We start from the raw sequence: 21,617 nt of genomic DNA on the forward strand, positions 1-21,617 counted from the left end.
AAAACATGAATGAAGGTTCATGATTGAGTCATTTTATGTAAACATTGACCGGCGTCGCGTTCTTTTCTCTTCAAAATTGAGAGGTGATGTAGGCACAGCAGCGCCACCATGACACATGTGAGCACAGTCCGAACCACAATTTATTTTCAAAATGACCGTTTAATCGTGCGAAGACTTCGATTTGAGTAGTATGTCTGTTTGTCTGTGCTATGACCGTAGGTTGGGAATCACTGAACTTTGCAAAACTGCTAAATTCCGAATAAAAATCGATGACTTATTAATGAGGCGTCCGATTTGAATGTGGTCTTCGGCAAAGTTGTAGCTTATAGAGTAGCCTAGGAGTACCAACGGTCAACTATCACTCTAGGGCACTTGGGGAAATGCTACGATCAATTGTATGTATAACGTCCTTATCCCATAGTAATTCCCATACAAACTTTGAAGGGCTTGTGCACTCTCAATTTTTAACCAAATGAGCTCAATTTTTGAGAGAAGGCTTAGAATCTGGTTATGGATTGAATAAGCGGTGTGGAGCAAAAACCATAGTTTGAACCACGCTAATTATAGGCCCTTTAAAGCTTAAGCGTAAAAATCTACAACTTTATTTTCAGTACAGCATTTTAACATTTCACTTTATATGATGTTTCATAAGAAACGCATCAATTTACAATGACTAATGCCACAAAGCTCTGTCCGGACACCGATGCCATGTGCCGGCTCGCGTCCGGACGCGCGAGCAATCGCGCGCAGCAGACATGGATTGTTTGTAGTCCGACACCTCATTCATTTGCGCTAAAACAATTCCAATAAAATTAAATCGTATCGGTTCCGCCGATAATGGTGTCCGTTCGATCGCACATTGTGTAGGTGTACATTTTCGCATATCGTTCCTCTTTCTCCTGGTGGCGGGTGACACTCTCTCTTATGCATTATTCGCTATTTTTCCCAAAGTGGGATGCATTGTTTGACACCGCTACGCGATATCTTTCACCGCATTGCGCCTATGTGGCGGTGCGATACCGAATAAACTACCGCGCGCGGTTGTTCAATGCAATCGCAGTAGGTCGATCTGTCCAGTAGCAGTCTTATGACACTCGTCCGACTGCCGTCACGGACTGCTTTGATCGAATCGATCGATACAAGATCTCTAATGAAGCGAGGGGGATGAATTATTCATTCGGAAATTGGAGCCGAGGATCTTTATTATCCTACTAGCCCAGGGGTTCCCAACCTTTTTGAGGTGGCGACCCCCTTGCAGAATTTTGAAAACTTCTGCGGCCCAATGATTTTTTTTAGGAAAAATATGAATTAAATAAACGAAACCGAGTTATTTGGGTACAGTGGCGTAGCCAGAAATTTACTGTGGGAGGAATTTTCGACGATAATTTGAGTAAGTTTGGAAAAAGCGGCGCAGCCGAAAAAACATTCCTTCTGAAAGCGTTTAACACTGAAAATTTGTTTCCCAAATTGTAGCTCTTGCGGGTGGCGGATGGAGGTTTGGTAGTAGTTACCCCAAAAAATGGAAAGTGGTTGAACGCGAAGTTCCTGTGTTTTCCAAGCCACTCCTAGAGATAAGCAAAATTCGCAATTCTCCTGGAAACACATTTTGAAATATCCACAAATGGTATATTCAAGCCAATACTACCATCGTTTTTTCTGAAAAAAAAACGCATATGAGTATAAAACAGCATTTTCTTATCAAGTCAGAATAAAACTCATTTTAAAATTTCTGTGAAATAAATCTTAAAGATTCACTAAAAATACTATGAAATGAAATCACTTTTTTGGTAACACCGCGGCCCCCCTGGACTAGCTTCACGGCCCCCCAGGGGGCCGCGGACCACCGGTTGGGAACCAGTGTACTAGCCTATACCGAGTTGAAAAATGTGCGAAGGATTACGCGCGCTAATCTTTACGAGGGGGTGCTTTATTATGATTTTTTTTTCGTTCGTCAAAAACAGCACAATCGCTTACCTACCTACTGAATCACTCCCATCACCGTTTAGTGCGACAAACGAGCAACGTGCAAATCGCAGCAGGCACGCGCCTCGATCTACAGTGCGACAGGGTCGATGTCACTACAGGACTGAAATTTTAAACAGATTTGCTTTTTTCAACGGTCTTTCTCTTCTTCTGGGCCGAGTCTAGTTTTTTTCTACGTTTTATAGCGGCGAGACTCCCTTCAGCCAACGAACGGTGTGGTGCGGCGCTTCGGTCTGTAAGGTTTGTTTGAGTACCGATGCGCACTCGACGGCAATTAATCTTGCTACTTCTAATGCATATTAGTAGGCGGCCGGCCACCGCGAGGAACTAGGCAACGGACGCGTGCTCGAGGTGGATAATTTAAAGTTCACTATCATGGCCAACTCGTAGGTAAGCCTATGTAGGTTTGTCGTGAATTAAGGCTTCCATCAAAAGATGACAATATTCGAAGCTCACAACAACTGAGTGGCATTGATTTTGAATGACAAATTTGGAGGAATAAGCCTAGTTTCGAGCTCAAAAGAAATCGCTCAAGAAACTTCTTGACCGATTCCTGGCAGAAATTGTCTACTGTGGTTGCCATTTGAATTGTCATTTCTTCGCAACTGCGTACTACGATCGAAGAAAAACGGTTTCTTGGACGATTAAGGCAAGGAATTTCCCATGCATCAACATAGGCAGAGAAATTCCTTCCGAACTGCAAACAGCGCTATAGTGAAAACCTGTAAACCGAATCCACAACGGATGTGCATTTAACGCAACGTGGACTCGAGACGAATCAGTAGGTTAACTAGTCAAAGCAGGCCGTTGATGGGATTACGCTAATCTGCGGAAACGGAGAACCAAAAGAAAGGCCGAATCAGCTGCAGGTTAATGGTTACACACTTGTTTTAACATCTTGACAACCAATCATCCAAAGTGGAAGAGTTGGTGCGAACCGATGGATTCGGTCGTTCGTTTTAAACGTGGATGACTTGTAGGATAAGGCCTCCAATACTTAGGGTCTGGGACCTTTTGGGCACTTGTTGCTATAACTAAGTCAATTTTTAACTCATACTTGAAACTTATAGGAAAAGATGTTGAACATCCCTATGACTAGTTGCAATTACATTTTCAATTGGCTTCTTTAGCGGTGTTGAGATAATTCCATATTCAGAATCTGCATGCAAAACTGAGCCGAAATCCAAATTTTCATGAATTTTGGTGCCCGGGAACCTTACCGATTTTAGGTACCAAAATGAAGTACTAAAAATCTGAAAAAATCATGTAGGTTCAGAAAAAGGTGCTCTTTCGTATGAAATCAAAAAATCAATACATTTTTCTTAATTTAAAAACCCAATTGGCTATATTTCAGCGATGGCCCATCCGATTTTCAAAATTATTTTACTATTCTCTTGTCCGAATGTCCAAGCACCCAATATTTGAACAAAATCATTCTAGGGTTGTTCAAATTTCCTTTTCAACCTATTTGAAAATTTTATAAAAATTTCCTTAGAAATAATTGATCTGTGTGGTTCAAATGAGACAAGTTTCAATCAGCTGAATCTCTGAAATGGCTTAATCGATTTTCCAAATTGTTTTTACTAATATGTTGTCCAAAGTCCAAGTATTCAAATTTCAGACAATTAAACATATAATATTTTAGGGGTGTTTGACTTTCTCCCATAGCAATGCAATAGCACGATTTTTAAGAAGATTTTTCTGCATTGCATTTCTATATTTAATGAACCTCATAGAAAATGATGGTAAGCATCACTAGAGCTCCCGGAATTGAAATTAACCTTCACGTACCCGACCCCCGACAACTCATTTTCAAAATGCTGACATTTCGTCAATTTTCAAGTCGCCCTCAGGTGGAGCGGTCCTGGTGTGATGGTTAAAGCACGTGACTATCTCGCCGAGGACCTGGGATCGAATCCCACTCCCGACAAACTCACAATATGTGAGTTCTTCCTTCGGAAGGGAAGTACAACATGGGTCCCGAGATGAACTAGCCTAGGACTAAAAATCTCGTTAATACAGTTAAAAAAAAAGTCGCCCTCAATCGACCATTAATTGGTGCTAGTTTATTACACTCAAGTGGCCATGCAATATCCAGAACCATTCCGGGGATATTCCGGATTGTACTGGGGTCAGGCGGTTGCGAAAATGGTCAAAAGTAATTATTTCGAGTGTTATTCTGTTTGAACCATCAATTTTCAGCGAAATTTTTGTTGCGAACAGTGAAACACAACTCCGATAACCAAATTTTAATAAGTTGACCCTTGCGGATCCCCGTGACAGGTTTCGCGGGGCCTCATTGGGGACACTTCTGGTTTTCAACCTAAACATGCCGTGCGACATTGTAACGTTTTGACATTTTTATTCTGTTTAAGTAAAATAAAGTTTGAATTAAGTTAGATTAAATTGTTACTTTTTTGAATATTTCGATTTTGATTTTAAGATTTGTTTTTTTTTATAATTCATTATTAGTTTTCATGATTATTTTAGTTTAATTTGTAGCTTTCGACGTTTTTATCTTTTTAAGTAAAATCTTAATTGAATTGGATTCGTTGAATTTGCCTTACAGTTTGAACCGTTTCATTTAGTATAGATTATCCGTTTCATATATGGTTTGTGTCTAGGCTAAGCTAATGACGATTCATGCTACGTATCTTCACAGAGAACAGACATCCAAGTCCAGTTCCGAAACTGTGTAAGGAATTTAACGGCCATTTGAAATCGGCAACACAAGTGGCAACATCGTGGCGCTGCAATCGGTTAATTTCCCATACTAATTTAATTCACCACTTGAAATGTTTCAATTCACCACTGACTGTGGCAATATAGTGTTTGGCGGCGTTAGTGTTTTCATCGTGTATTGGTTTGCAGCCTTACTCAAGTGAAGATTCGAATCCTTACACAACTTTCTGAATGAAATTTGTTCTAGCCTGGATGTCTGTTCTCTGTGGTATCTTATAGGACTTTTTCGATGGCGTTAAATAGTTTTTACGCCATGTGCGATTTAAATTTGGCGCACTTGTATATAATAGTTTGTAAATTGAATAGACGACTGCTTCAATAGCAGGAAATTTACTTGACTAGAGATTTCGACTGACTCCATCATTTCATAGTTGAGTCGGCTGGTGAGCAGAAGTGAGCTTCGGCGACCTTCTCCCAGTTCGTCCTGTTTTAAAGGTGTGTAGCGTTTGTTAGAGTTACAGTTTAGTGAATTAGTGTAGTTTGAAGTGAATTTTAATTAAATTGTCCTTTGTTTTTCGTTTCGTAGTTAATTATATCGGATTTTGTCGCCAGGGGCAGACACTCTGCTCCCTGTGCCTTTACTTGTTGTTTCAAAGGTAATGTTAAATTGAATTCGTTTTTAGTGTATATTATTTTAATTTTGTGTCTCGTATTTGGACCTTAGCGTCCAAGACGCTTTTTATTCCGGACTCCAAGTCATTTTGCTGCTCCTCGCCCGCCAAAACTGGCAGTCAAACGGAGAGTAGGGAGCATATCCGGCCTACCCGCGTGCGGTTTAAGTACGATCGGGCAGAGTACCGGACCGCCGACACTCCCCCTCCGCACCTTTAATCCGGCGAACATCAAGGAGAGCTACCCAACGTCGACGATTGGCCACGAGAAACCACCGTCGACGAACAAAACCTGCGCAGGTACGTTTTTGAGTTCATGGCCATGATAACACACACACACACACACACACACACACACACACACACACACACACACACACACACACACACACACACACACACACACACACACACACACACACACACACACACACAACACAATCCATTTGACGAGCATATTGTAAAAAATAATATACATACAAATGAATTCAGTTGTTTGATTTTATTGTTTCTATTGTTTCTTTTGTTCCTTAAATTACCGTTCTAAATTTAAATAAATTCACTTCAACGACACTTAATTGTTTACTTGTTCTTGTTGATTCAGTTTTTATTCCTAGTTTGTGTGAATTTCCGTTATTGTTTCAGTTTGTACCTTATGTGTTCAGATTTGGTGCGTTTAGGGATTTTAATTTCAGTCAGCGGCCGTTCGAGAAAGCCCTTGAGAGAAAGAGTCGTCAATTTAGTCGGGCAAACTTTAAAATGAACCGGTGGTCTCTCGTTCGCGAGAGTGGCGCAAAAGCCACCGAATTTTAAGACTCTCGAGTAGATTCGGCGAACGGTTACAACATATCAATCTTCATGATTTCGAATGACTCAGTCAGAAACGAAAGACTGAAGTCTGTATCAACTAATATGACCACCCCGGAATATCTAGCATAGGTTCCACGGGGGAGTCATCGGGGACATTTCGGATTTGCAACCAAAACAAGCCGTGCAACATATTAATCTTCTTGATTTCATGAGAATTAGACAAAAAAAAAAGTTGACTGAATTATTTATCAACTGATGTGGCCGCTCCGGAACAACTGGAACAGGTTCCGTATGCACCTCTTAAACACAATAACAAACGAAATAATCACTTTTAGCCATTTGGCAAAACAAACACCTCCCCCTACCTCCTGACCACAGTACAACACGCAGAAAAAACTATGTTAAAATCAAAAATATATGAGGTAAATTCAAATTAATTGTCATTTTTTTTTTGTTTTGTTTCTTTTTATTCGTGAATTTTAACTTATGCTAATTCTTCACACTCAATTGTCAATTTGTTCAGGGCACAAAAATAAAACTGTTTAGAGTAAATCGAACGTCACATTTGAAGCAAATGCAATCCATGTTTGAAACAAAATTGCATCTTCTGACAGATTATGTTAGAAATAAATGTAAATAATTTTTTGTTTTTTTTTTTTTGTGGCAGGTCGGCCCTACTGAAATGTTTGTTTCCCATTAAATTTATAAAGTAATTTCCTTCGCTGGAAAAACCCACTTCCCGTGTTATACTTTATGGGCTTCGTGGCCGTGCGGTTAGCGGCGTCAGTCGTCTAGGCCATAGGTCTAGGCGTTTCGTTAAGCCTCGGAGTGGGGGTTCGATTCCCGCTCCAGTCGGGGAAAACTTTTCGTCAAACGGAAAATTCTCCATTGGGCCACTGGGTGTTATGTGTGTTGTACGTTGTATTGTTCAGTCTGTGCAGCCTCATGCTGAAGACGGTGTAGTGTCTTTTTTTCCAATGCCAACATCATGTTTACATCTGTTTGATAACATACGCTCCCGTAAACAGCGGGATTTCGTGCAGACTTTCGGTGAACTTTGCCTTTTTTGCAAGAGGAAATCTTGTTTGCTATTGCAGCTGGAACTTGTGAGTTTTGTTTATGTTCTCGACGGCGGAACGGGGAACTCCTCAATGGATATTGTCGAAAAAAATGTGTAATTGAGTTAGTTTTAAAAATTATAATTTTAGTTTTAAACATTTTATCAGTTTACCGAATAAACATAAATATTTTTGTTTCAAACGAACGAAATTTGTCTTCGTGAATCCGGAAAATCTACAGAATGGTTCCGGATATTACTTGACCACTTGAGTATAATAAACTTGCACCAATTTATGGTCGATTAGGGGTGACTTTAAAAATATCGGATGAAAATTAACGAAATGCCAGCATTTTGAAAATGATTTGTCGGGGATTGGGTACGTGAAGGTTAAACTGTTACAAAAATTCGAATCTATTTAAGCGATTTTAAAATTATTTTACTAATATGTAGTGCACATCTTCATTTTAAGACCATTGAACAAAAATATTTTGGGGGAGTTCAAATTTCCTCTAAAACAGTGCTACATATATGAATTTTTCTTATCCTTCATTTCATTGTAAAAAAAAAACCACTCAGTGCAAACGCAAATTGTTAAGAGGGATCAGTGTTGTTCAAGCATTGTGATGAACCTAATGCATACCAGTGGATCCTAAAAACCGCTAAGGGATATCACATCCTATGACATCAGAGGAAATTTCCAACCCTTATATCTCAGGGTTTTGATTACTTGTTTGTTGAGTGTTTGGTAATATTGTTAAGCAGGTCAAGGAGTTACAGTTGATGGATCGTTTGATTCGAAATTTCACCAAGAGAGAGAGCTTCAGTTTTTGAATATCTCATGTTCCTGTTTACTTAATAAGATGGTTTCTTCGGAAAACTGCATGGTAAGTTAGGGGCTTACAGTTTGTTTACCATTTGATGCAAAACTTTTTCACTAGACGGAGCTAACAATAAAATTTACAATAGCTTGCAAAAATTGTAATTTCTAAAAATGTGTTAAACAAGCTGTAACTTTTTTCTCGTTTAACATATTTGAGGTAAGCCAGGTAATCGAAGACCAATGTATTAGTCATAAATAACCAAAATTCCATGAAATTTGGTACATTTATCCCTAAGATATAGTAGTTTTATGAACTGCACTGAAATTAAAAATATTTAACTAAACACATTTCAACTTCGTATAGAGTTAAACAATCTTGCCCAAGTTTGAGCTCATTAAAATGAACTTGTAGTCAAAATTTGAGAATTTTCGGTGCACTTAATAAAAAGTTACAGCTTGTTGAACATTTTCTAGCTAATTATTTAATTTTGCATGTTTTTACAAATTGCAAATAGCGCCATTTTGAGGCAAATCAGATCCCTCACTTGAGTTTTATGTTATACAATTAATCGGTCTGAAGCTTTCTAGGGATGAAAATACTAATTACGATTTCATAGAAAAATTCAAAATTTTGGAGGTGATTTTCTCGGATCAATGCGATTGTTACATACGGTGTTTTGTAAAGTTAGGCTTGATTTGTTTGCACTATAGCGCCGCCTAGCGATGAAATTTCGAATCATACGGCTCATTACACAGCGTAACATTTTTCTGTCTCAAGAGCAAACTTATGTGTCTCCGAAGGATTTTGGGCCGCTGAATTCGAATCCGGGCTCAGATTTGCTCCAACACGTCACAATTTTGAGCTATACCTTAATTAATAGGGCAAAATTTGCGGTTTTGGGCTTTTTTGACTGCAAGTTATTAAGCATGGAAATATTTTTTTTAAGCAATCAAAAGGTTTATTGGTCAATTAACATCTAAATTAACGACTCATGCAAAATATTTCGTTTTACCTAATCAAATTTGATAGATTTAAGCATTTTATGTTAGTATGAAAACTTGCATGCAACTTTTGGAGGGTGACTTGTATGGGAAATATCGTACCTAACATAAATCGCTTAAAACTATCAAATTCGATTTGGTAAAACGAAATATTTTGCATGAGTCGTTGATTTAGATGTTAATTGACCAATTAACCTTTTGATTGCCTAAAAAAAATATTTCCTTGCTCAATGGCTGGCAGTCAAAAAAGCCCAAAATCACATATTTTGCCCTATAAATTGAGATATAGCAAAAAATTGTGACGTGTTGGAGCAAATCTGAGCTCGGATTCGGATTCAGCGGCCCAAAATCTGTCAGAGACACATAAGTTTGCTCTTGAGACAGACCAAAAGTTAATTTTTGTTACGCTGTGTTATCTGTAAGTTCTTGAGGATCCCGAAATATACGGGATAGGAATGTTGTCAGTGTTACGTCTACTTGTCTTTGATATCACAGAAACCATAGACAAATAGATGAAACAGTAACGAAATTCTCATATATCTCAGGATCCTTATTACTTGGAGTGTTGATGTCTTCGACGAAGTTGTCTGGTTGGTAAAGGACTTAAAGATGATGGTACGCATGATTCAAAATTCCACCGCTAGGTGGCGCTAAAGTGCAAACAAATTTTAAATTCTACATATCTCAGGATCCTTATTTTTATGGAAATATGGTGTCTTCGGCAAAATTGTGGCTTTCAGTTAAATTACTGTTTGGTTCTAGTTTCTGCCACCAGACAGCGCTAGTTGCAGATTTGCAAGAGCACACAAACTTTAATTATTAGTTTGTAAATGTTCAACAAGCTGTAACTTTTTATTAAGTGCACTAAATATTCTCAGATTTTAACTGCTAGTTCCTCAACTGCTTAGCTAAAACTGGTACATTTCTGGACTTGATTGGTTGACTCAACTCGAAGTTAGAGCGTTTCTAGCAAAGAAAACTCAAATTTAATTGCCGTTCAATAAACTGCTATATCTCAGGATTGACGGAACCCAATGAAATGTAATTTTGTATTCAAATGATTAATATATTGGTCTTTGAAAAACATTTGACTCAACTAACATATGTTTGGAAGAAAAAAAAATATAGCTTGTTTATTCGGAGAATCGCCAAATCTTTCTAGCGAAACACAGGTTGTTGGTTGTTGATCGCTTAAAGCTAAAACTAATGTATTTTGATTACAACAAGGTTAGATTGATTTAAATCACTTACGTGTTCTTGAAATTCCAGAACCAGAGGACAGAATCAATGGGCACTGGGCTACAAAAAGCGCTAGAGATGCAATTCAGTATATCGAATTCTTGGCTCACTGCAACACAAATAATTATGAACTAAGCTGAACACTGCGGTTTACTAATGATTCTTACCACTAGGAATTGTATTTGAACTAGCAAAATCGGAACATACTTAAGTTAACCCTTCAGGACGCGCGCTGTCCTGAAACTTTATGATTCGGACAAGATATCGATAAAAAAAATTGAAAATCGGTTGAGCCATCGCTGAGATATAGTCATTTGAAGATTTAGTTACAACTAATTTTCGATTACGGGGCACCGCGTAACTTTTTTGATCTCAGGGCTCCTACTTAGTGAAACTTGGAGAACACCTGTATAAATTTCTAAAGAAAATCCTGCAGGATAAAAAAAAATCCTGGAGGAATCCTGATTTTTTTTAAGAGGTTCATAGGAAGAATTCCTGGAGGAACTGGAGTACCCTCTGCTGATTTCATTGAAAAAATCTTGAATCGATGAATTGATTCTGAAATAATTTCTGCAGGAATTTCCGAGAGAATCTTCAGAGAGTTCCTTGAAAATATTCTGAGTTTCTAAAGGAAAATTCAAGGGAAAATGAAGGAATTTCTTTAAAAAAAACTGAAAGAATATTTGAATCCCTGGGATTTTTTCCTGGAATTGCATCATTTAAAAAACACTTTGGAGGAATTCCTGGGGAAATTTTTAGAAGATTTTCTCGAGAGATTTCTACAAGCAATCCCAATAAAAAAAACTCCTGGAATAAATTCTGAATTCCTTTAGAAATGTTTAAAAACATACATGAAAGAATACATGTACAAACTTCTATAGAACAAATATTTGAGGAAAATAACAAACACACTTTTCAAAACGCCACAACGTTATCCCCCATAGGAAGAATGTAAAAAGAAAGCTAATACGTGAGAACGCGAACCTTTAAGGCAAATGTTCTAATGTAGTGTTCTATTTCCCAAATAGATAACGAAGCTCAATCTCAGGATGACAAGGTTTTATCATTGTTTTTGAGTCTTAAATCTATCCTATAATTGTTGTCTAGGATTTCGAAAACTTAATATAAGACACCTACATTTTTGATGTTCGTGTCAGGAGAGAAAGGCCTGCATGTTTTGTAACAAAGTCCGTAGGGAACGTCCATAAATTACGTCACGCTTTTAGGGGGGAGGGGGGGTTCAGAAAAGTGTGACAACCCATACAAAAATTTCAGAGGTCCCATACAAAAAGTGTGACATAGGGGGGAGGGGTGTGTCAGGCGAGGAGCTGTCTGGCGGTGCCCGCAAGGCCAGGCGAATCATTACCCCGAAAGTCGGTAATAATGCCGGAAGGTCGGACCCCAGCCAGGGTTCCCGGAAAGCTGGGAAGGGTGGGCCTGAAAAGGCTGGCCCGTCCCGGAACGATGGGAACAAGGGGTTGCGACCGCTAGTGGGCCCTCAACAGCCACAGAGTAGGGCGATCCAAGGGGAGGACCCCCCTTGGACGAAGGTAGAGCGGAAGAGGAAGAAGAAGGCGAATCCGCAGGTAGTAGCGCAGGACGCCAAGCCAAGGCGTAGGAAGGCAGGTGCCAGGCGCGAGAAAGGCGACGCTATCGTCATCAAGACGGAACAGTCCAAGTACTCGGACGTCTTGAAGATGATGCGAAGCGACGCCAAGCTTGAGGGTCTTGGAGCCGACGTACGCAGTATTAGACGTACTCGTACGGGCGAGATGATCCTGGAGCTGAAGCGCCAGAAGGAGCACAAGGGCGCCGCCTATAAGAGGCTGGCAGAAGAGGTCCTTGGTGAGGGTGTGCAGGTGAGGGCTCTGACACATGAGGCGACTCTGAAGGTCAAGGACATCGATGAGATCACCGAAGTGGAAGAGCTCGTCACGGCGCTGCGGCAACAGTGCGATGTGCAGGTGGCCGCCGCAGCCGTTAAGCTACGGAAAGGGCCAGCAGGGACACAGATAGCTTTGGTTCAGCTACCTGTGGCGGACGTCAAAAAGTCCGTTAAAGTAGGGAGCATAAAGGTGGGTTGGTGTGTATGTCACCTGACATTCCACGAGCCACCAGAGGTTTGCTTCAGGTGTCTGGAACCAGGACACAAGTCGTGGGACTGCAAAGGCCCCGACAGGCGCAAACTGTGCAGGCGATGCGGCGCTGAAGGTCATAAGGCCCAAAGCTGCACGAGTCCGCCCATCTGCATGATCTGTACCGGGAAATCCTCGAACAACAGACATCCGATGGGTGGTCCAAGGTGCCCGGCCTTCAAGAAAGCCGCAGTGAGCAACAAATCACAGTGCAGGTAACGCAGCTGAACCTGAACCACTGTGATGCGGCTCAGCAACTGCTTTGTCAGGCAGTTTCTGAGTGGGAGACGGATATCGCCATCATATCGGACCCATACCGAGTACCCGCCGGCAACGGCAACTGGGTCGCGGATGGGACCAGAAAAATGGCGGCGATATGGACGACGGGTAAATACCCCGTTCAGGAGTTGGTGTCTACTACCTATGAGGGCTTCGTGGTCGCCGAAGTAAACGGGGTCTTCTTCTGTAGCTGTTATGCGCCTCCGCGGTGGCCGATCGAGCAGTTCACGCAAATGCTGGACCGCTTAACGACCGTGCTAACAGGGCGAAGGCCGGTGGTAATAGCGGGCGACTTTAATGCCTGGGCCGTGGAATGGGGAAGCCGTTTCACGAACCAGCGGGGTCAGATCCTGCTAGAAACACTGGCCATCTTAGATGTCGACTTGGCTTATGTCGGTACCAAGAGTACCTTTAGTCGAAACGGAGCGGAGTCAATTATTGACGTGACCTTTTGTAGTCCTGGCCTAACAAGTAGTTCGAACTGGAGAGTAGATGATGGCTACACTCACAGCGACCACCTGGCGGTTCGCTACAGTATCGACTACAATAACAGCAGACAGCGGATAGAAGAAGAGGCGGCTAGGCCAAGGCCAAGCCCTCGCAGGTGGAAGACATCATACTTCGACGAAGGGGTATTTAGGGAGGCGCTCCGCCGTGAGCGAAACTTAATCGGTTTAGACGGCGACGAGCTGGTAGCGGTGCTCTCACGTGCGTGTGATGCGACCATGCCTAGGCGAGTCCACCCTAGAAATGGGAGGCCACCGGCTTACTGGTGGACCGACGCGATTGCGGACCTGCGCCGCGCCTGCCTACGGGCTAGGCGGCGGATGCAGCGAGCACGATCAGAGGAAGAGCGAAACGAACGGCGGGTGGTGTTCGCCGCTGCAAAAGCCGCGCTTAAGACCGAGATAAGAGCAAGCAAAAAGGCCTGCTTTGAGGGTCTCTGTCAGAGTGCCAACACGAACCCGTGGGGTGACGCCTACAGGATCGTTATGGCCAAGACGAGAGGTGTGATGGCTCCTACAGAGCAATCTCCAGAGATGTTGGAGGGGATCATTGGAGGACTTTTTCCGCGTCATGATCCTAGTCCTTGGCCTCCTTTCGTAGGACAGCCGGGGACTGGGGCTGGCGATGAGGAGAGGGTCACCGATGTGGAACTTGCGGGGATAGCTAAGTCCCTTAGCGTAGGTAAGGCCCCAGGTCCGGACGGAGTTCCGAACTTGGCCTTAAAAGTAGCTATTGCAGAGGCTCCCGAGATGGTCAGGTCTGCTATGCAGAAATGCCTGGACGAGGGAGTTTTCCCAGAAGCTTGGAAGAGGCAGAGCCTGGTACTATTGCCAAAGGCGGGGAAACCACCCGGAGACCCGTCGGCATATAGACCAATATGCTTGAGTGACACGGCGGGGAAGGTGCTCGAAAAGATCATCCTCAATAGAATGTTGCGGTTCACCGAGGGCGAAAATGGTCTTTCGAGTAACCAGTACGGCTTCCGGAAGGGGAGGTCCACCGTAGACGCTATCTTGTCGGTTACAAAAACCGCCGAGAAAGCACTCGAGCCTAAGAGGAGGGGAATTCGCTTTTGCGCGGTAGTGACTCTGGATGTAAGGAATGCGTTTAATAGCGCCAGCTGGTCTGCTATTGCCGATGCGCTCTTGCGTCTGGGGATACCGGAGTACCTGTACAAGATTCTCGGAAGTTACTTTCAGAATCGTGTACTAGTCTACGACACGGAGGTGGGTCGGAAGTGCTTTCACATAACCTCAGGAGTCCCGCAAGGTTCCATCCTGGGTCCGGTGTTATGGAATGTCATGTACGACGAGGTGTTGAGGTTAGAGTATCCAGTGGGAGTGGTGATTGTCGGATTTGCCGACGACATTACGCTCGAAGTCTACGGTGAAACGATCGAGGAGGTAAAGTTGACTACCAACCACTCGATTAAGGTTGTGGAGGCGTGGATGCGGTCCAGGAAACTGGAGCTGGCTCACCACAAGACAGAGGTGACGGTTGTTAACAACCTGAAGTCGGAGCAGCAGACGGAGATCAGTGTAGGAGACTGTACTATCCTGTCAAAGCGCTCCGTCAAACACTTGGGCGTGATGATCGACGATAAGCTTACCTTCGGTAGCCACGTCGATTATGCCTGTAAAAGAGCCTCCACAGCTATTGCGGCACTGTCCCGGATGATGTCCAATAGCTCAGCGGTGTACGCCAGTAAGCGCAAGCTTCTGGCTAGTGTTGCTACATCCATACTTAGGTATGGCGGCCCGGCGTGGGGCACCGCGCTAAGTACTAAATGCTACCGACGGAAGCTGGAAAGTACTTACAGGCTTATGTGCCTGAGGGTTGCGAGCGCGTACCGTACCGTGTCACACGACGCTCTCTGCGTCATTACTGGTATGGTGCCTATCAGCATTCTTATCAGTGAGGACATGGAGTGCTTCGAAATGCGCGGCACAAGAGGCATACGCAGGACTGTCAGGATGGCCTCTATGGTCAAATGGCAGCGCGCGTGGGACAGTTCCACCAAAGGAAGGTGGACCTATAGGTTGATACCGAGGGTAGATAGTTGGATTAATAGGCGCCATGGGGAAGTCACATTCCACCTGACACAGGTCCTTACAGGTCATGGTTGCTTCCGACAGTATCTACACCGTTTTGGGCATGCGGATTCTCCCGAATGCCCAGTGTGCAATGGTTCAGAGGAAACGGCGGAACACGTTTTGTTCGTGTGCCCGCGTTTTCGCACAATGCGTGACCGCATGCTTGCCACATGCGGGGAGGACACAACTCCGGACAACTTGGTCCAGAGGATGTGTAGGGATGAGTTTGGCTGGAACGCCGTTTCAACGGCTATTACCCACATCGTCTGGGAGCTACAGAGGAGGTGGCGCGTGGACTCGGAGAATGGCTAGTCCAGATGCAGTACAAGAGGTGATCCAGGGGTTCGGAGTCGGCTTCGTAGGTCATACCGGTGCCCTGCGGTCGAGATCGACCCTTACAACGATTAAGTGGCCGCGGAGAGGAAGTCCCGGTAGCGGTGCTGTCGTGGTGTCGGTCTACTGGGTTGGATCCAAGCCCGCGGTTGGAAAGGGGTCCCCGGCAAGGGTCGGGGCAGGTGGAGACCCTGCCGTCAGCAACCTACGGATGCATCTGATAGGGCCTGAAGGGTAGTGATCCCAAGTAACACAACTAGTATTATAAAAGTTTAAAATTCACGTATCATACATAGTCGGTAGTTAATTTCTTGTATTATGAACTCATTATTGAACACTTATATAAGCAAAACAGCGCAAAAAATGGCGGCTTATAAAACATCTTACGGGTTATTTAAGATGCATCCTAATACATTAATAATACTCCAAAGATACATTCGAACCAACTCTCTTATATTGATTAGGTGAAATTGAGTTATTTGGCGGGTATAGAACTTGCATATAACACATATAACACAATTTCATTTAAGAGTTCAAATTAAGGTATTTTCAAGTAATACAAACCTAGAAAAAGCTGTTATCGTGCGTATTATTTCAATTGTTGTAATTAAGCTATTTGAAAGTTATACAACTTGGAAGTGCCATATATGTAACATATTTCCAGTCTCTTAGGAAACCTGGCTGTATGCAAAGCGCGACAGAGCAAAAAATACAAACAAAATAAATATATTTATTTTTTCTGAATAAAAGCAATAAGTTTCTTCAACATAAACTGCTTCTCGAGAGATGGAGTTGATGATGTCTGAATTTTTAGATAATAAATTTAACAAATGGAATAGACTCAGTAGTATAAGCACTACTTTACTTGCGCTTCAAGATTTATGGTGAAACTTATAATTACACTCACTCATAATTCATGCGCCATTGTATTGAATTGAAAAACGTAACATTAATCAGCCATATGGTTCTGTTTTGTTGATTTTTTTTTAATCCAGACCAAAAAAGCAATATGGCAGACTGTTCATGAAATTTACAGTGCTGTTCAAAATATTGTGAAAGCTATTGGAAATTTTAATCATAAATAAAATTCAACCCTTGACCCGGAATAGACTTAATATGGGTCATAGTCAGGATTTATTAAACTAAAAAGCGGTTTTGAATGAACATCAAGGAAAACAAAAGTGTCATTTCATTTCATATTGTTGTTTATGTACTCATATTTTTATTCAGTACTGTAAGTTGAATCATTTTTCTATTAAAATGAAGAGGAGCAGTACACGCAAATGTTTTATTTTAATTTAGAACAAGTTCAAATTCCTTCAAAATAACAACTGGCGAGCCACTCTACAACAAGAGCTTGTAATTACATTTAAAATACGTTTAAATAACATATTTTCAACATTCTCACTTGTTTGTTTGTTTTGTGATAATCATTACAACTCTAATAAAACTATATTACAGCTATTTGATTGATCTATCATTCTGTCAAAATAAAATAATACAAATGACGAGCCATTACTGGATGCTCATAGTTGTTTTGAAATCTGTGAAATTTTAAGTGTACAGTTACTTTTCACGATTACGCAGCCGACTAGCCCATGTTTGAAACAGTCCGTGAGCTTGAAGAATTGGCCAGCAGCCGGGAAACACCGCATATCAGATCGGGACGGAAATTTGGAGAACATAGTTGACGGATGTTTTGCGATTGGGTTCTGGCTGCTGTTTGTGCATTACTCGTGGACTAAAACGCCTAGCGCTCTGACCGGATGCTTCCCAGATTTGTGTGTGAACCCTGTTTGGACAGGGATGGTAATCACGGCCACTGGTTTCAGAACAACTTGGCTAGGTGGATTCTAGCTTTTCCTGGAAGCTCAGCTGTTTATCGAGCTGATGATCTCATTGAAGCTTGATTGGTACCCGGTTCGGCTTGGGGCTGCGATTTAAAACGTAAACATTGGTTACTGTCAGTATGATGGTAATTGGTGTTGTATATATGTATGTTCCACATATTTTTTCAAGCTTTACAACCAAAGATATTATTTTGTCAGAAGTCAGCAGCTAACAGAAATTAAGCCTAAAAATAACACTTGTTGTTTTGCAATCCTCTTATAATACGTTTATAAAACATTTTTGGATTTTTTTATTACTAAAGATGTTTTCTGTGTTACTTGGGACCCTTCCTTTGCGGGCAGGTCAGATCGGGTTGCATGTGGGCATCAGTTCTTGATGTCCGCTCAGCAGTAGGGCGCGGGCGGGGTTGACTCTGCCCGCCTTCCGAGGACAAAGGGAGTGGCGAGGACCACTCGGGAAACTGGCTAAGCGCCAGCATGCTACCGTGATGGACTCTCCAAAGCGAGTCATCGATGTTCGTTGCTGCAGGCTACGCAGCTAACCTTGTGGGTGCGATGTGCACTAGCCCCTCTCTGAAGCAATACCTTCTTGGTGGTTCCGGAGAGACGTAGGGTTTGGCGACCATAGGAATGGTTTAGTGGGTACGAGGAGAGAGTAGTCCTGGATTTTACTTTTGTTGTAGAAGACGGCCTGTCAGACCTACACTACCCTAACCTTCTGTTAGGGTGTCTGTTGAGCAGATTATCCCCCTATGGTTTAGAAGGAAAAAAAAAAAGGGGGGAAGGGGGGGGTTGAAAATGGGCAATTTTTGCGTGACGTAATTTATGGACGCTCCCTAATAGACTGTATATTCTCAGTTAACGTTCAGGAATACATTTACAACTAAGTACAGCTTCTGGAAAAACAACTTTTCAAACAATAGTGAATCGTATATTTTGTATCAGATTTAGTCATCTGGGTAAAATTGAATATGAAATGATGACGTAACAGAATTGATATGCATTTCAGAGTATCTGTACGCACAAATCTCAATACGAGATTGAGAAAAGTTGGCTGTGAGCACATGAAAATTCCTTGAGCTTGAGACTCGCGATGTTGGTGCACATCACATTAGCATTGCGAGTCTCAATGAGACATCTCAATGAGACAAGCTCCAGGTACAGCTTGCTATTACCTGAAACCGACTTGATACACTCTCGTACCCTGCACTAGGATGACATTTATATGTAGATAATGTTCAGCTGAGATTTGGTTGACGTTTTCCGGAGGCGGAAGGGGTTTGGGTCATAAGTATGCTGGGGCAGTTAGAATCCAGCCGGAGATTGTTTCACGACGAGAAAGATGGTAAGAGGAACAATCCAGGCAGGGGCTTCTTCCAAAGTGACGTTAGTATGTCCATAATGATTTGGGAGACTGCATAAACAATGATGTTGGTGCTGGTTTGATCAGCTCGTGTGCTTTCAATTGGTGTTTTTTGGTGTATTCTGAGTGACCAGCGGAGAGGGCTGAAGGGTTGTTTGAGTTGAAGGGAAATGGCACCAACGTTCATCTTCCAATTGATCATAATCGGCGGAAACGGAAGTTTAAACAAAGATTCCTTATTTTCTCACCTTACCATCTTTACATCGGTTTTGGAAGTAGTACCTGGAGCATCTAAAAAAAAGTGTCTTCTGTGACTAATGGAGTAGTCACCACCCCCAGCGGTGTCAAAAAGTAGCTAAGGTTTTTATGGCAATTTTTAGGGTTAACATTACCCACACAGGCCGTTGAACGTGTAGTGATCAGAGTTGTGTACCTCACATAGCTTCTGAAGAAGGTGAGCTCAGATGTGTTCACAGATTCTAATCTGGGCCTCTAAAACGATTCAGTTGCAGTTCGTTTTATTCTTTTTTTATTCACTGACAAACATCTCAATGAGACGAGTCTCACGAGACGTCTCATTGAGGCACGTACACTAGATTTTCCATGAGCATGCTATGATCTCAAATCTCACAAATTTTCTTGAGCCGCATTTCAGCCCAGCGCATGGCACACTGTCTCATTCATGTATACATGAGATTTCAGACACTCTAATGCATTTTCAAAAAATTTTAGAGCAAAACTACACAAAGGATAAGAAATGTATTAAAAATGCAGTGTTTGTAGTTTATGACCACTCTCTCACATTCTATCATCTGGCAGCAAAATGTCAACAAACCATAACAATAACTCACGGATTTTCGACTTTTGGTTTTTCAACCAAACTTGATATTCCCAATCGGGGGACAAAGCTGACCATTCTTGTTGACAACGAAACACCAGACACCAAACTCTGTATAATCCGCACAAAATGATGAACCTCATTGCAATAATATTCATAACCGCATCGAGAATACTGCATCTCTCCATTATCCAGTTGCGCGGCGGCTGCGGCTGCGTCGGGCGACTGTTCCGAGTTAGGAAGGGTATCGATCGCCATAATTCTCACTCTCGAGTGTTCTCGCGTCACCCCACGTCGATCAACTTCGATCCAGAACTCATCTAATTTGCATTAATAACCGCCGAAAAAACGAACGAACTGGGTACAGTCCCCCTCTAGTGTCGCGCTAGAGTTTCGGTCACTATACTTGGTAACAAAATATCCACTATAAATTCAATTTTTATCGCCGTCATAACAATAACCGAGAGTTTTGCACATGACCAGTTCAAGCGTTAGCAAATTCCACCGGGGATCTGCTTATGGACGATGACGAGCTTATGGAAAGTAATGACTCCATAAATCATATGGCTATTCTTCCGATGCGGGCTTCTTCCTTTTTAACTATTTTCATGTTTCAATTCCAACTAGTAGGCGCTGATCTGTTCTCAGTTCTTAATAAGCTATTTCGGTTTTATCATGGTTTTATTAAACCTTGAAGCCAGTAATGAGAAAATTTATCAATTTCATAAGTTTTGATCAACTTTTATAGAAATCTAGTAAACGTCCCATAGAATCAAGTAGAACATTCTAAAAAAGATTATATTCGAAAAAGATATGAATTTGACAAAAACATGTTTTTGAACCAAAATAAAACCGGAAGGAAAGACTGCATTTAAAAAGACTGCATTTAGAAAGTAATCCATAACTTTGGATTATTTTGACCAAATCGGCTGATTTTTTTATTCACGAATAAACGTTGTTAAAATTCGTACAGTATTTTCTGCGTATTTTTGAATACAGTTTTCATCACAAAAAAAATATAATATTTCTCCAAATTTCCAACGAAACTAATTTCTAAAAACTCTAATCACCTTCAAATCACCCACGACACACTATTCCAAGCAGTTCCGATTTGCACTTCCGGAAATTGCACCAATCACAATCAGAAAGTACACTACACAATGTCCACACCACTCAATCGACCGAACTATAATATCGAACGAACGAAGAACGAACAGCGAATCGAGCGCGCGCGCGCGTGTGCGAATGATCCGGAATATCGAGAGTGTGCTTCCTCGGCGGACGGCAAAATTTTACTGATTCCTTGGGCGACTCCATCGACCGTCTTTATTGGGTGTGTATAGTATTTTACCTGCCTACTATGCTTATTTCGAAAAGAAAAAAAAATAAAACAAGAAACGAGACACAATGCTCCTGCTGCCTGCCACTACTGTGGTGACTGCTGCCGGTGCGACGCGACGCGATCCACCGAAGACGACGGTGGCGACGACGACGACGTCGCGATCGAAGACGGCTTGGATTTTATTTTCGCTAATCTCTTTCGGTAGGTGTCTGTAGGTTATTATACGCGCGCGCGCACGCTCAACGGACAAGGAGTTCCAATCGGAGTCGGCCACGCTCTGCTGCAATATTACGTTGAGCACATAGTGGCTGAGGTGCGATGCAAAGAGATAAGAGATCGGATAAGCGTCGAAGCACACTCTGTGGAAACTATATGCAGAACGCATGAACCGTACATAGTAGATAAGTTGCGATGAGTGCGGAGATGCGATGGAGCTGCTTCGACGCATGTGAACGCAAGAGAATGCAAGAGAACGCTTGTCGGGTATGGATTTAATGATTGCGCTCGTTGTGTATGTAAAGCAATGCGGATTTAATGTGTTGGGAATGCTAGTAGGTAATATAAAATGCGTTAATAGGGTATATGGATCATTCCTTGGCCTAATTTGCAA

The 21,617-nt window shown here is 42.1% G+C and overlaps 1 protein-coding gene across 1 annotated transcript in view; it reads right to left on the bottom strand.

The window, feature by feature from the left end:
* The window catches only part of LOC115255700 (uncharacterized), a 233,690-nt gene extending 212,621 nt beyond the window's left edge, over window positions 1–21,069 (bottom strand). Inside the window, exon 1 of the mRNA XM_062844459.1 lies at window positions 20,736–21,069. The gene's annotated coding sequence lies outside the window, so the exon portion shown is untranslated. The remainder of the gene's footprint in view (window positions 1–20,735) is intronic.
* Window positions 21,070–21,617: the final 548 nt, after the last annotated feature.

This window comes from Aedes albopictus, chromosome 1 (assembly GCF_035046485.1).
Source record: "Aedes albopictus strain Foshan chromosome 1, AalbF5, whole genome shotgun sequence".
Lineage (NCBI taxonomy): Eukaryota > Metazoa > Arthropoda > Insecta > Diptera > Culicidae > Aedes > Aedes albopictus.